Source organism: Bufo gargarizans, chromosome 6 (assembly GCF_014858855.1).
Source record: "Bufo gargarizans isolate SCDJY-AF-19 chromosome 6, ASM1485885v1, whole genome shotgun sequence".
Taxonomy (NCBI): domain Eukaryota; kingdom Metazoa; phylum Chordata; class Amphibia; order Anura; family Bufonidae; genus Bufo; species Bufo gargarizans.
This window is the reverse complement of record NC_058085.1, coordinates 44,696,316-44,709,916: the sequence shown is the minus strand read 5'-3', so window position 1 is coordinate 44,709,916 and position 13,601 is coordinate 44,696,316. Positions and strand designations below refer to the sequence as shown.

The window sequence follows — 13,601 nt, the reverse complement described above, 5'->3', positions numbered from 1 at the left end:
TTTGTGGCAAATTTGTGGAAATTCTTGGTGACCTAATAAGTCTGTGCCTAGCCCCTGGTTACAGTGCTAACTCCCTAATAACACATAGGTCCAGTGTCTAGTCCCTGATAATTCCATAGCACCTAGCACCTGGCGATCTAAAGGTGAAGTGTCCAGTTCCTACAGACCCAGTGGTACAGTGCTCAGTCCCAGTTGGCACAGTGATGTAGTGTTTAGACCAGTGGTGCCCAACCATTTTTCATCTGAGGGCTGCACTAGACTTGGTAAAAATGTCATGGGCCAGAACCAGGTAGCTTTGCCAGAAAGAAATGCAAAAACTGTGAGGGGGCACGTGTGAGCATTACTGCTGTGAAGAGGGCACATATCTGGCCATAATTACTGTGAGGGGACACGTGTGAGCATTACTGCTGTGAAGAGGGCACATATCTGGCCATGATTACTCTGAGGGGGCATGTGATGTATACATGTGTATGATGTATTTAGTGCAGTATGTGATGATCAGACACTGCTCTTTATACTTTACACACATTGATACATTACACCCTGCGCTGTCAACTTTCTTTCGCAGGTCCAACTTGATGTCTGGGCTGTAGGCTTCAGCTCCTCAGCCGCCATGCTTCTCGGGGTCCTTGTGCAGCGCGCCCGGCACTCTTTGCTTTAGCCACCGACGGGAGCCAGCCCTTCCTTCTTACAGCTTCCGCCGGTTTCCCCTACTGCAGGGCCCTGTATCACTCCAGCGCCCACCCAATCTAACCAATAGAAAAGCTCCTTGCTGTCCGGAACTTTGCTATTGGTTATTGCAGGCACAGGCAGCATCGCTGCGCTACCTGTGCCATTCACAGGGAAAAGTCTAAGGCCTCCGGTCACTGCGGGGGCCACATAACACAGCTTCCCGGGCCGTAGGTTGGGCATCACTGGTTTAGACCATGGAGAGCTAGTGATCTAGTTTCTTGGACGATCCAGTGTTCCAGCGACTTGTCTCTGGAGACCCAGTGGATCACTGCCTTCTGCAGACCTGGAGAAGTAGTGCCTAGTGCTTGGTGATGCAGTTGCCCAGTCCCTGGTGGGAAAGTGGTGCAGTGCTCAGTCCCTGGTGACCCAGTGATTAAATCTTTATTGGATTATGCTACATTATATTACATAGTACTTCAGCATTCATCGAAGGAACATTCCAACACCATGACATGTAAACACGTTCCCATGTAGCCCAAGACTAAATCAGCATAGAGATGTTCTATACAGAATCCTTCACCAACAACATGAGATTGCTACATGCACATATGAACACTACACACTGAGTGTCTGACGCAGGGTATTACCTCACAGTATCATGTCTGGCAAATTACATCTTAGTGTCCAGCTGCTACAGCGCCACTCATAGAAGATAGAACATTCTATTATAGTAGAAATTAGATCTCCTGCAATTCATTCCAACGAAAATTACTATTTTGGAAGATAAAACCTGAAAATAGCACGGAGGAGGCAGCAATAGAGAGAGCTTGTCGATAACATTCCTTTAAAAATAAAATACTCCTGGGTATACAGACTGAAGCCTTAGCTTTGATGTTCAGCTCACCCACTCCTGATCTCCTGTGCTTTCAGTAGAATGGCACTCAAAGCAAAAGAGCAATGTGCCTTCTTGGTACAGATGCTCTCCCGGCCATTGTAGCAGTGCATGATATTTTTAAAAATCATCTCATTGAATAAAATCTGTAAAGCAGCTTCACATCAATGAAATGCAAACAAGGTGCATGTTAATTCACGAAAATGTACAAGAATATAACTACTATAATACTGGTCCTATGTACAAGAATATAACTACTATAATACTGCCTCCTATGTACAAGAGTATAACTACTATAATACTGCCTCCTATGTACAAGAATATAACTGCTATAATACTGCCCCTATGTACAAGAATATAGCTACTATAATACTGCTCCTATGTACAAGAATATAACTACTATAATACTGCCTCCTATGTACAAGAGTATAACTACTATAATACTGCTCCTATGTACAAGAATATAACTACTATAATACTGCTCCTATGTACAAGAATATAACTACTATAATACTGGTCCTATGTACAAGAATATAACTACTATAACATTACCTCCTATGTACAAGAATATAACTACTATAACACTGCTCCTATGTACAAGAATATAACTACTATAATACTGGTCCTATGTACAAGAATATAACTACTATAACATTACCTCCTATGTACAAGAATATAACTACTATAATACTCATCCTATGTACAAGAATATATCTACTATAATAGTGCTCCTATGTACAAGAATATAACTACTATAATACTGCCCCTATGTACAAGAATATAATTACTATAATACTGCCCCTATGTACAAGAATATAACTACTATAATACTGCTCCTATGTACAAGAATATAACTACTATAATACTGCCTCCTATGTACAAGAATATAACTACTATAATACTGCCTCATATGTACATGAATATAACTACTATAATACTGCTCCTATGTACAAGATTATAACTACTATAATACTTCCTCATATGTACAAGAATATAACTACTATAATACTGCCTCCTATGTACAAGAATATAACTACTATAATATTGCCTCCTATGTACAAGAATATAACTACTATAATACTGCTCCTATGTACAAGAATATAACTACTATAATACTGCCCCTATGTACAAGAATATAACTACTATAATACTGCTTCTATGTACAAGAATATAACTACTATAATACTGCTCCTATGTACAAGAATATATCTACTATAATACTGCTCCTATGCACAAGAATATAACTACTATAATACTGCTGCTGTGTACTTGCGCACACATGGACACCCATAAACTAGAGCACCCAAGGAGAAGACTATATTTTTTATGAATCAACCGTTGATAGTGATGCTTCTAGTTAATAATGATATTACTAGGAATACTGTACTAGTGAAGGTGGCGCCATCCCTTCCGTTTGTAAGACAGTGGATGTATTATGGACGCCGCGGATCACTGCAGGATTTCAGAAGTCAGCTTATTTTAAATACTTCGAAATGAAAATACACGAGGAATCCCAACAGAGGAGCCATTACTAGAGAGAAGATTTCACAGCGAACGTGTTTATTTTTACAGGACTAGGTTAAGCTGTGGTTACGATACCTGTGTGCCGAGTCCTCGGGATCTGTGCTCACTCTGTATTCTTGTAAATTATACCGTAAGTAAGCTGATTCTAAGACATTCATGTGTCTTTACAGTGTTGTAAATGTATATCTCCTTGCAATATGAGCTGGACATACAAACCCACCAGCTTCATGGACAGAGAAGTACCCTCTAATATGTAGGGGTCATTGTTTACAGAGAGTAGAGATGTTATACGACAAACATTGTCTATATATAACCCAATGGAATGATCCAAAACCTAAGGCATGTCAAATGGCTATTCAATAGAAGAACAAGCTCCTATGGATACATTTAATATTTTCCAAATTTTAAAAATCTCCTATACCTGATAGATCTTCATCTTGACCAGTAGGGCAGCCAGGGGGTCTACAGGACCCTTGGCCACATTGCACCCTTCAGGACCCAGCACACAAGTCCCTGACCAGCACCATGACGTTGTGTACATCGATGCTGAAAAGTACAGAGAAGCCCGAACCATTAGAGAATAAAGTCAGTGGAGGGGTCTGGTCTGGGATCTGAATCTTTTTGGGTTCAGGTCTGCAATCTGATTAATTTAGGGATTTGGTTTGTGTAAGGATTAATTTTGGAATTAGGTCTACATTGTGAATTAATTTTGGCATCTGGTCTACTTCTGTGTTAATTTGAGGGTCTGTTCTCTTTTAAGTTCTAATTTGAAGTCTGGTTTGGGGTCTGAATTTATCTTGGAGGGAGACTGGTCTGGGGTCTGATACCTCCCATGGCTCCATCTTGCATATTCTAGTCATGCAGCTAATTGTGTGGTACTTAGTCTCAGCATGCTCTGATCATTTGTCAGGTCATGTGAGAGGTTGCAATTTTACAGGAGCTGTGTTTTTTTTTTTTTTTTTTTTTTTACTGTGGCTTGACCATCATGGAACATAACTGTACCTGATTGTCACGTTTCTATACATTGTAATAAGTATACATGGAGCATGGTTACTGAAATTTTGAAGCCATGGGATTTAGTGTTTGCCCAGTGACACAGTGATCATGGCTAGCATTTTGGATTCAGAAGGCATGTCTGATAATTCAGGAGGTTGTATACCTGGGAATCAAGCAGTTTGCTTACAGCCTTGATTGCCCAGTGAATATAGCTATTTTTTGGGGGGAATTCAGTAACTAGGCCTAATGATCAAGTTTCTATTTGGTGATCAAATGGTTGGCCTCCAGCATTGGTCAGTCAGTGATCAGAGTTAGTTATTTGGAATTCAGAAGCCATGTCTGATAATCAAAGTACTATCTATGGTGGTCCACTAGTTGGCCTGCAACATTTATCACCAATGGAATCTGGCTGTTGATACTTAAAATCAAGTTTCTATGTCTTGTGCAAGAGTTCTAGAATTTGGCAGGCCTGTATATCCAGTGAACTAGTGGTTGGTCAATAGCCCAGTGACCATGATTGGTGTTTTAGACCTTAGAAGCCATGACTGATGATCCAGGAAGTTCTATACATGGTAATTAAGCAGCTGGCCTCCAGCATTGGTCAGTAAGTGATCCTAATAACTAGTTTCTTCGAGTTCAGACCCAATACCTTATGATTAAAATCCTATCCCTGGTGCTCCAGTAGATGGTCTGGAGCACTTATAACCTATGGACCATAGTTAGTCTTCAAAAATTCGGCAACCATGCCTGATAATCAAGTTTCTATCCTTAGTGGTGCCCTGGTTTATTATTATAATTGAAATCTTTGGTTATTCAACTCCATTCTAGATGACACATGCTGACTATCTTCCACACTACCAGCCTGCATCAGTCAAGAAGAATAGACCAGCTTCATATAATCAGACATATACACAATTTTTCCGTGACTTTTATGAGGTTTAGAGTCAGCAAGACTACCAGAAGGATTTTAAAGGTTCGGAAGGTCAATACACATAATAGACCCAGTAATGTCAAGAGTTCAATTGGTAGGGATAGAGTATATTTTACTCCAAGCATATACTTCACCTTCATTCAGCACTAGATTTATTTATAGTGTCAAGTTTTCAAGTCCTTCGACTCTCAAAGACCTGACATTTTGACAGGACCTCTCAATACTTGAGTAATGAAATATGACCAATTATATTCTTCCACAACATAATGAAAAGCATATTTTTTTAAAATAGTTTAAGATATGGGCTTCTTTTGGTAGCTTTATACCCTACAAAAATATACCACCAAAACCATATACACTACGTGCAGAATTATTAGGCAAATGAGTATTTTGACCACATCATCCTCTTTATGCATGTTGTCTTACTCCAAGCTGTATAGGCTCGAAAGCATACTACCAATTAAGCATATTAGGTGATGTGCATCGCTGTAATGAGAAGGGGTGTGGTCTAATGACATCAACACCCTATATCAGGTGTGCATAATTATTAGGCAACTTCCTTTCCTTTGGCAAAATGGGTCAAAAGAAGGACTTGACAGGCTCAGAAAAGTCAAAAATAGTGAGATATCTTGCAGAGGGATGCAGCACTCTTAAAATTGCAAAGCTTCTGAAGCGTGATCATCGAACAATCAAGCGTTTCATTCAAAATAGTCAACAGGGTCGCAAGAAGCGTGTGGAAAAACCAAGGCGCAAAATAACTGCCCATGAACTGAGAAAAGTCAAGCGTGCAGCTGCCAAGATGCCACTTGCCACCAGTTTGGCCATATTTCAGAGCTGCAACATCACTGGAGTGCCCAAAAGCACAAGGTGTGCAATACTCAGAGACATGGCCAAGGTAAGAAAGGCTGAAAGACGACCACCACTGAACAAGACACACAAGCTGAAACATCAAGACTGGGCCAAGAAATATCTCAAGACTGATTTTTCTAAGGTTTTATGGACTGATGAAATGAGAGTGAGTCTTGATGGGCCAGATGGCTGGATTGGTAAAGGGCAGAGAGCTCCAGTCCGACTCAGACGCCAGCAAGGTGGAGGTGGAGTACTGGTTTGGGCTGGTATCATCAAAGATGAGCTTGTGGGGCCTTTTTGGGTTGAGGATGGAGTCAAGCTCAACTCCCAGTCCTACTGCCAGTTTCTGGAAGACACCTTCTTCAAGCAGTGGTACAGGAAGAAGTCTGCAAGGTAAGAAAAACATGATTTTCATGCAGGACAATGCTCCATCACACGCGTCCAAGTACTCCACAACGTGGCTGGCAAGAAAGGGTATAAAAGAAGAAAATCTAATGACATGGCCTCCTTGTTCACCTGATCTGAACCCCATTGAGAACCTGTGGTCCATCATCAAATGTGAGATTTACAAGGAGGGAAAACAGTACACCTCTCTGAACAGTGTCTGGGAGTGGTTGCTGCTGCACGCAATGTTGATGGTGAACAGATCAAAACACTGACAGAATCCATGGATGGCAGGCTTTTGAGTGTCCTTGAAAAGAAAGGTGGCTATATTGGTCACTGATTTGTTTTTGTTTTGTTTTTGAATGTCAGAAATGTATATTTGTGAATGTTGAGATGTTATATTGGTTTCACTGGTAAAAATAAATAATTGAAATGGGTATATATTTGTTTTTTGTTAAGTTGCCTAATAATTATGTACAGTAATAGTCACCTGCACACACAGATATCCCCCTAAAATAGCTAAAACTAAAAACAAACTAAAAACTACTTCCAAAAATATTCAGCTTTGATATTAATGAGTTTTTTGGGTTCATTGAGAACATGGTTGTTGTTCAATAATAAAATTAATTCTCAAAAATACAACTTGCCTAATAATTCTCCACTCCCTGTAGACGTCATGTAATACAAATATGGTTGACGACTGACATTGGGGAAGGATCACATAAGGCAATGACACCTTTCAGCACTTTCTTTTGATTTAAAGGGAATGGTCATCAGGATGGACACGTTAGGGCATTTGCGAGTGGGCAGTACCATGGTGCTAATAAATATCCCCTGAAGTGGCAGGAAGTCTACCACGAATGGGGTCTTTCATGCTCTATCAATGTTGATGTTCCCTAAGCCCTTTACTTGTGATAATCACTGAATGTGTAAAAAAGAACCCTTAGACATTGGTAACACTTGATGCTTAGGGTTATTACACCTTCATGTAAGCCCCTTTCATACTCCTGATTTGCAAGTGCTTCAGACCTTTGATACTTTCAGCCATCTGAAGGGTGTAGGTTTGTTGGGTGCAATCACACACCAGTAGATTCCTTATATTAAACAAAATCCATTTGGTGCACATGGTGGGCATACAGAAATATAGGTCTTAAATCTATGTATGACCACCTCCTAGATCATAAAAAAAAGATGTTTCCTACAAAACGTATACGGCACCTAAAGTATAGTTACACTATTGCAACCTCCAAATGATCACTCCAGGTAACATATGGAAAGATGATGTTGACACAGTGTATACTACTAAAACCTTATCATATTCACACAAGTCAACATTTCCCACCACTGACATGCCTTAGAAACACCCACATCAGGAGCACCTAACGTCAACACTCTAGAGAGGCTAAGGTGAGAAATGGGGAGGATGTTAGCTGCTAATCCCAGCCTGGGAGGAAGCTATGGTACACTAGAACTTGGACATAGCTATGGTGGTGCTGGTAGGGCTTCTACCATTATTTTTTGGTACCACTCTGCTTTGGGTAGGGTATTTAGATAGAATATTAAAGCAGTGCCTCTGGTAAAGAAAGTCCTACCTTCATCTTTGCTATGGTGGGCCAGTCTGACCCTGCTGAGGGTTCTTTACTAGGCTTTCAAACACATCTCCTGCCCCTGGCTTCGATCGGGCGATCCCTTGGTCACCTAGCATAGGGCAGTAATGGCCCAAGCCCTACACCCTAGGGACAACTGTGCGGTTCTCTATTCTCATCGTAGTGGCGGTTCTGGACCACCAGGACTTGATAAGAACAGATACTATACTTGATCTTAGCCAAAAGGACGAGAAGTGATCAGTATATAATGCCTGATTTAAATGCACCTACCTTATGACAGACTCCATTTAAATCACTTACGCTGTAAAATCTATGAGAATTTTAGCATTACTTAAGGAGAATTTGGATGTGAGTGTTGACTCCAGGGATGCACGTGGGCTTATGGTCTCTTTTAATTTTATGTTCCATGAAATGCTTTGTGAAACGTTCTCGTTTTTCATTTTTATGCTTCTGCGATGTCTAACTTGAGCTGATAGTGATTTTTATGTATTGTGGTTCCAAAATGCACCTGTTTTATAGCAGCTTCTTTTCGTTGAGAAAACGCTTCCTGCCTGTCACCGGGGGAACATAGTGATAGATCTAGACAGCAATTTACATAAGAGAATGCTATGTCGGAAAGTGCGGGGCGAGGCAGGAATGGGTACACCAGTCTCATTGTAAATCATATGTCAACAGCGGGAAATTGCTTGCCGTATCAAGGGTTATTCTGATACGCATAGTTATGGCAACCACTGCTTCAGTCAAAACGTTCTCAGTGTCACATTTAAAGAACAATTGCCCGGAAATTGCTTCTTAAGTTCTATGATTTGTACCATAAATGGAAACCACAAGTCCCAGTCAATGGCAGTGTCACTTGTTTATTATATATACAAGTCGGGTACAGGGTAAGAGCAAGTCAATTAGGGCTCATGCACTAGTAACTTCTGTATTTTCTACAGCCCCATTGAAGTGAATGGTTCCTGATACCGTCCGCAAAAAAAGGAACGGAAAGAAAATACATCGTCACTTACTAATGACCTATTCAAGAGAAAATGGTGGCTGTGACATTTGTATATTTTCTATGCAGGGCTGGCCTATGGTAAAAGCATATCAATTCCAATGTCACTTGCTTATTATCTATTCTATAGTGGTCTAGAATAAGAGCAAGTGATGACAGCAGCACTTGCTTATTATATATCCATCTGTACTTAAGGTAAGATTTGTGATTTGCTTATTATCTATTTAGCACAAGACCAGGGTAAGAGCAAGTCAATGGCAGTGTCACTTGCTTACTATCTATTGTAGACTGGTCTAGAGTAAGAGCAAGTGACAAGAGCATCACTTACTTATTATATATTCAAGGCATTGTGATTTGCTTATCATCTATTTAACACTAGACCAGGGAGCAAGTCAATTGCAGTGTTACTTGCCTATTACCTTTTCCACACTGAATCAGAGCTAAAAGCAACTGATAGCAGTATCACTTGTTTATTATCTGTCCAACGCTGGCCTAGGTAAAGAGCATGTTATGGCAGTATCCCTATTTCCCATCTGGTTCTATCCTCTGCACCGGCTTCTCCAGGCTCGCTGCAAATTTATCGAAAATGCCTCACACAACTGGTGCAAGTGCAGTAGTGACAGAAGCAATCCCTGCCGAGCCAGCAGACCATAGGTATGTAGTTACTGAAAAAGACTGAAATAAAATCAAATCAAACTAGACTGCATAACTATAAAACAGAATAAGACAAAGAACAAAATGTCTAACAACCTGTCCACCCAATTGGATCCCAATCACAGGGCCACATCTGAATGACAGCGGGTGGACTCTCAACATATCGCACCAACACTTACGTGTGGGTAGGAACTTCTCACCTCCAGTATTCCCATAAACGAGGGGTGCAAGAATTTGCACATACCATTCTATGTCTCAAAAAAGAGCAGCAATAGCTCATGTCACAATAGACCATCCAAATACTGAATGTCACACAAAGCATTTTAATACCCGTGTTAGTAAATAAGCACAAAAATGCATATCTCTCAGGCTTGTGCACAAAACATTATCAGAGCAGGGCGAGAAGCTGACATCACCGGTCATGTGACCCTCAGTGAAATCTGAGAAAGGAGCAACTACAGATGCAGTAAGTGCATGGTAAAGCTATTACTTATGATTCAAAACATTTGTTCCGAAATTTAATGTAGGCAAAACTAGATCTGATGCTTTTTTCCATTTCTGGTCTGTGGCATCCTCTCCCCTCTGATAGTAAACTGGAAAAGAAATCTGAAAATATTAAAACTACCATCATATTGGTATTCACAACTTACGGTAGGGAAATTAAGGCAGAATAACTGATTAAAAGGGCAAACCTGTGCTTAACATATTATGAGAGATATTGAAATCTACATTCAGGCTTTAAAGGCCAAGATTAATGTAAAAAATTCTAATCAGACCTCATATAGCACATGCCAATCTATTTCTAATAAAGCTAGAAGCAGCCCTGTAGTTTCCATGGATCCAGAGATCTTCCTATTCATTGTCACAATTGCTTTACAAGATTTATATCAGGCTGGCAGTTCAGGGGGCATGTCCTTTCTGCTGTAGCTCAGAGTGTGTGGCCTTTCTGCTGCAGCTCTCTCCCTATCACAGGTCAGGAGGCAGTTGAAGGATTGCACTACACACGTGCATCCACCTCAGCAAGGTGGACGGAGAAATACGAAAAAACAGCAAGTGGTGCTATACTGATACATTTTATCGAATCACTCAGTGGCTATACTACTACAGTTTTAATTACAAAAGTGTTTAGATCCAGGTGCTGGTTTAAAAGCTGCAGAATATTTTTCATGGGATAAAGATATTTAGACAAAAAATCCTAAATCATTTACTTCTGCAGTACGCAGCCCTGCAGGGTGAGCGAATGTGAGGTCTCAGGGGTCGTTACTAAACCGAGGGTGTTCTTGGTACTCACAGTTTTTATATACCCTGGGAAGGCGTACAGTAGTGATGGAGAGGTTGGCACATGGATCCTCTGGGGCACTCTCTATGTATAGGGACCAGGCCAGGTTGTAGATGAGGTGCCCTGGGTGTCGCAGTTTAGTGTGCCGATGGCAAGATCCTTTAAAGTTCGTGACGCCAGTGCCGGTAACGGTGGCACACCGATTTATTGTAGGAATAATTGAGGAACACAAGTTGCAGTGAACTTCTTTTTTACTGAACAGTTCAACTATTTACAGTCTTTAGTTAGTTCCACATGTCAAAGGTTGGTAACAGGCAGGCCTCATATAAATGGCAGGCAAAGTCCTTGCAAGATACTCAGAGGGAATAACACTTACAGATCAGGCTGTATTTTCCTTAAGTCCTGTCTGGCTTTCTCCAAGGCCCGTATGCCCTATTGCTGGCTTTATCCTTGGATAGGGAAACCTTCCTCTGGTATATATCCTCTTGCTGTAAAATATCCTTCTGCCCTTCAGCTCTCTACTTGGCTGGATAAAAATGGCTCTGCACTGTGCTTTTAAAGGAACTAGATATCTTCAGGAAGCAACTTCTTCCCCTGGATTAACTTCTGAGCTTCTCTTGCTCAGGAACTTCAGGCAGGCTAGACTGCACTAATTAGCCTCCTGGACTAAACTGGACGGACTCTTTCCTGTCTGGGCCTAACTATATATACTAGGGGGTTCCCTAGCTCCCTCTACTGCCTAGGAGGAGGAACTACACCCCTAACAGGCCGGGTACAGGAGATATCAGGAAAATACACATTAAAAATGTCATATAAAATACAATGACCATGTTCCACAGGAGGTGGAGAACAACATTACCCTACTCACCCTTGAGTAGTGCCCACATTTACATAGTGGGACACTACATACCCGCTGCTTTGAGGTTGCCTGTCCTCGGCGCAACACAGCGGCACGCCCAGCTGGAGAGTATAACCTGAAAGACAAAAAATGCAAAGCAGGCATATACAATGATCACTACTTCTGCAATACAAATATATCAGGCAGCTCTGCTGGCAAAGGAACAAGTGTGGTGAAAAGGGGCGTCGTTCTCTTCATGCAGGATAGAACAGGGAACAGGGGCGCTGACCTGGTACAGCGTATCAGGAGTAACCAGGATAGTCCATAATGATAAAAAAAATGCAAATATAACAAAAGTTCCTGGAGGCTCAAAATAACAAAATGAGTCCGTACGCGGGTCTTGTAGACAGTTAAACAGGGGTTTCCTGGGAGGAGCTACTCTGGTCAACAATGTAGTCTCCAAATCTCACAGGTGGGTGCCACTTAGTAGGCCACGTGGACCTTCTTACTGGCAGAGGCTCTTCCTGCCTTGATTCAGGGGGCCAGAGTAATCCACAGCCTCTGGAGCCCTTTCAGGTACACCCTGGGACAGGTCATTCTGGGGTTGAGGACTAGCAGGAACTGGAGCCGGTACCACCAAGTTCAACCAGGGTGTGAGGAACCAATGAAGTGGCTCCTTGTCATGTAACAGGTTTTTAACAGCCTGCATAGGATCAACAGGTTGAACTGACAACTCTGGCTCAGGGGACTCTGGCTCAAAGTTCCCTGCTGCAGTTTCTCCTTCTATGCAGGGCTTTAAACGGTTCATGTGTACAGTCTGGGGGCCTTTACTTTCCCTGGAAATTTGGTAAATGTGGGCCTCAGCATTAGGAATATCAGTCCTCTCCCACTTACTGTCTAGCTTGCTGGTTCGGTGATTATTCTTCAGCCACACCACGTCTCCTATAGCAAGAGGTTTTGCATGAGCAGCCAGGTCATAGTCTCTCTGCTGTCGCTCTCGGGCACTTTCCATGCGCTCCTGAACAATCTCCTTGGCATTAAGGAGATGTCTTTGATGCTCCACCACCCAATCAGTCTTTGGTAGTGGGTAGGTACTTGCACGTCCACGGAGTGGTCGGCAGGCAGCCTCCCTTGATGGCCGAACATCAAATAGAAAGGCGTGTACCCGGTGGAGCAGTGAATTGTATTGTTATACATATACATACGTTGTGGCGGCAGAGTAGGCCAATTACCCCTTGCCTCAGGGGGTACTGCTCTCAACATTTCAATGAGAGTTTGATTCACTTTTTCGCAGAGTCCGTTACCTTGCGGATGATAGGCCGTGGTCCGGACTTTCTGGCAATTGTGGAGCAGGCACATCTCCTGAAATAGCTGGGATTCAAATGGAGACCCCTGGTCGGTGAGGATCCTCTCCGGGCAGCCGTAGGGCAGGAGGAAATGCTTCCAGAATGCTTCCGCCGCAGTCTTGGCTGTCAGGTCCTTCACGGGCACTGCGACAACAAACTTAGTGGAAGTGAACAATAATGATCATGGCATAAGTATAACCTGAGCGACTTGGCTCCAACTTCACATGATCAATGGCAACAAGCTCCAGGGGAGTTTTACTCACAATAGGATGGAGAGGCGCTCACTTCTCCCAACGGCATAGGCAGTACATTCCCGGCACCATCTTTCAATGTCTTCTCTCATCCCAATCCAATAGAACCTTCTGCGAATTGTGGCCTCAGTTTTCTGCATGCCAAAATGTCCGGACCGGTTGTGGTACATCTCCAATACAAGACTGGCGTCTCGACTAGTGATGAGCGGGAGGTGCCATATTCGATTTCGACGAAATTCGCGAATATTCGCGAGAATATTCGTCGAAATCGAATATTCATCATTTTTGTAGTTTTTGCGATTAATATGCGATTTAAATAATCGCTTATTGCGATTGTAACTTAAGGCTACTTTCCTATTGCTTTGATATCAAAAATTTTAT

General features: G+C 42.0%; 1 pseudogene; it reads right to left on the bottom strand.

Annotated features, from left to right (window-relative positions):
- Positions 1-7,993: 7,993 nt before the first annotated feature.
- Positions 7,994-8,093, bottom strand: LOC122942900 (annotated as a pseudogene).
- Between the last annotated feature and the right edge of the window lie 5,508 nt (positions 8,094-13,601).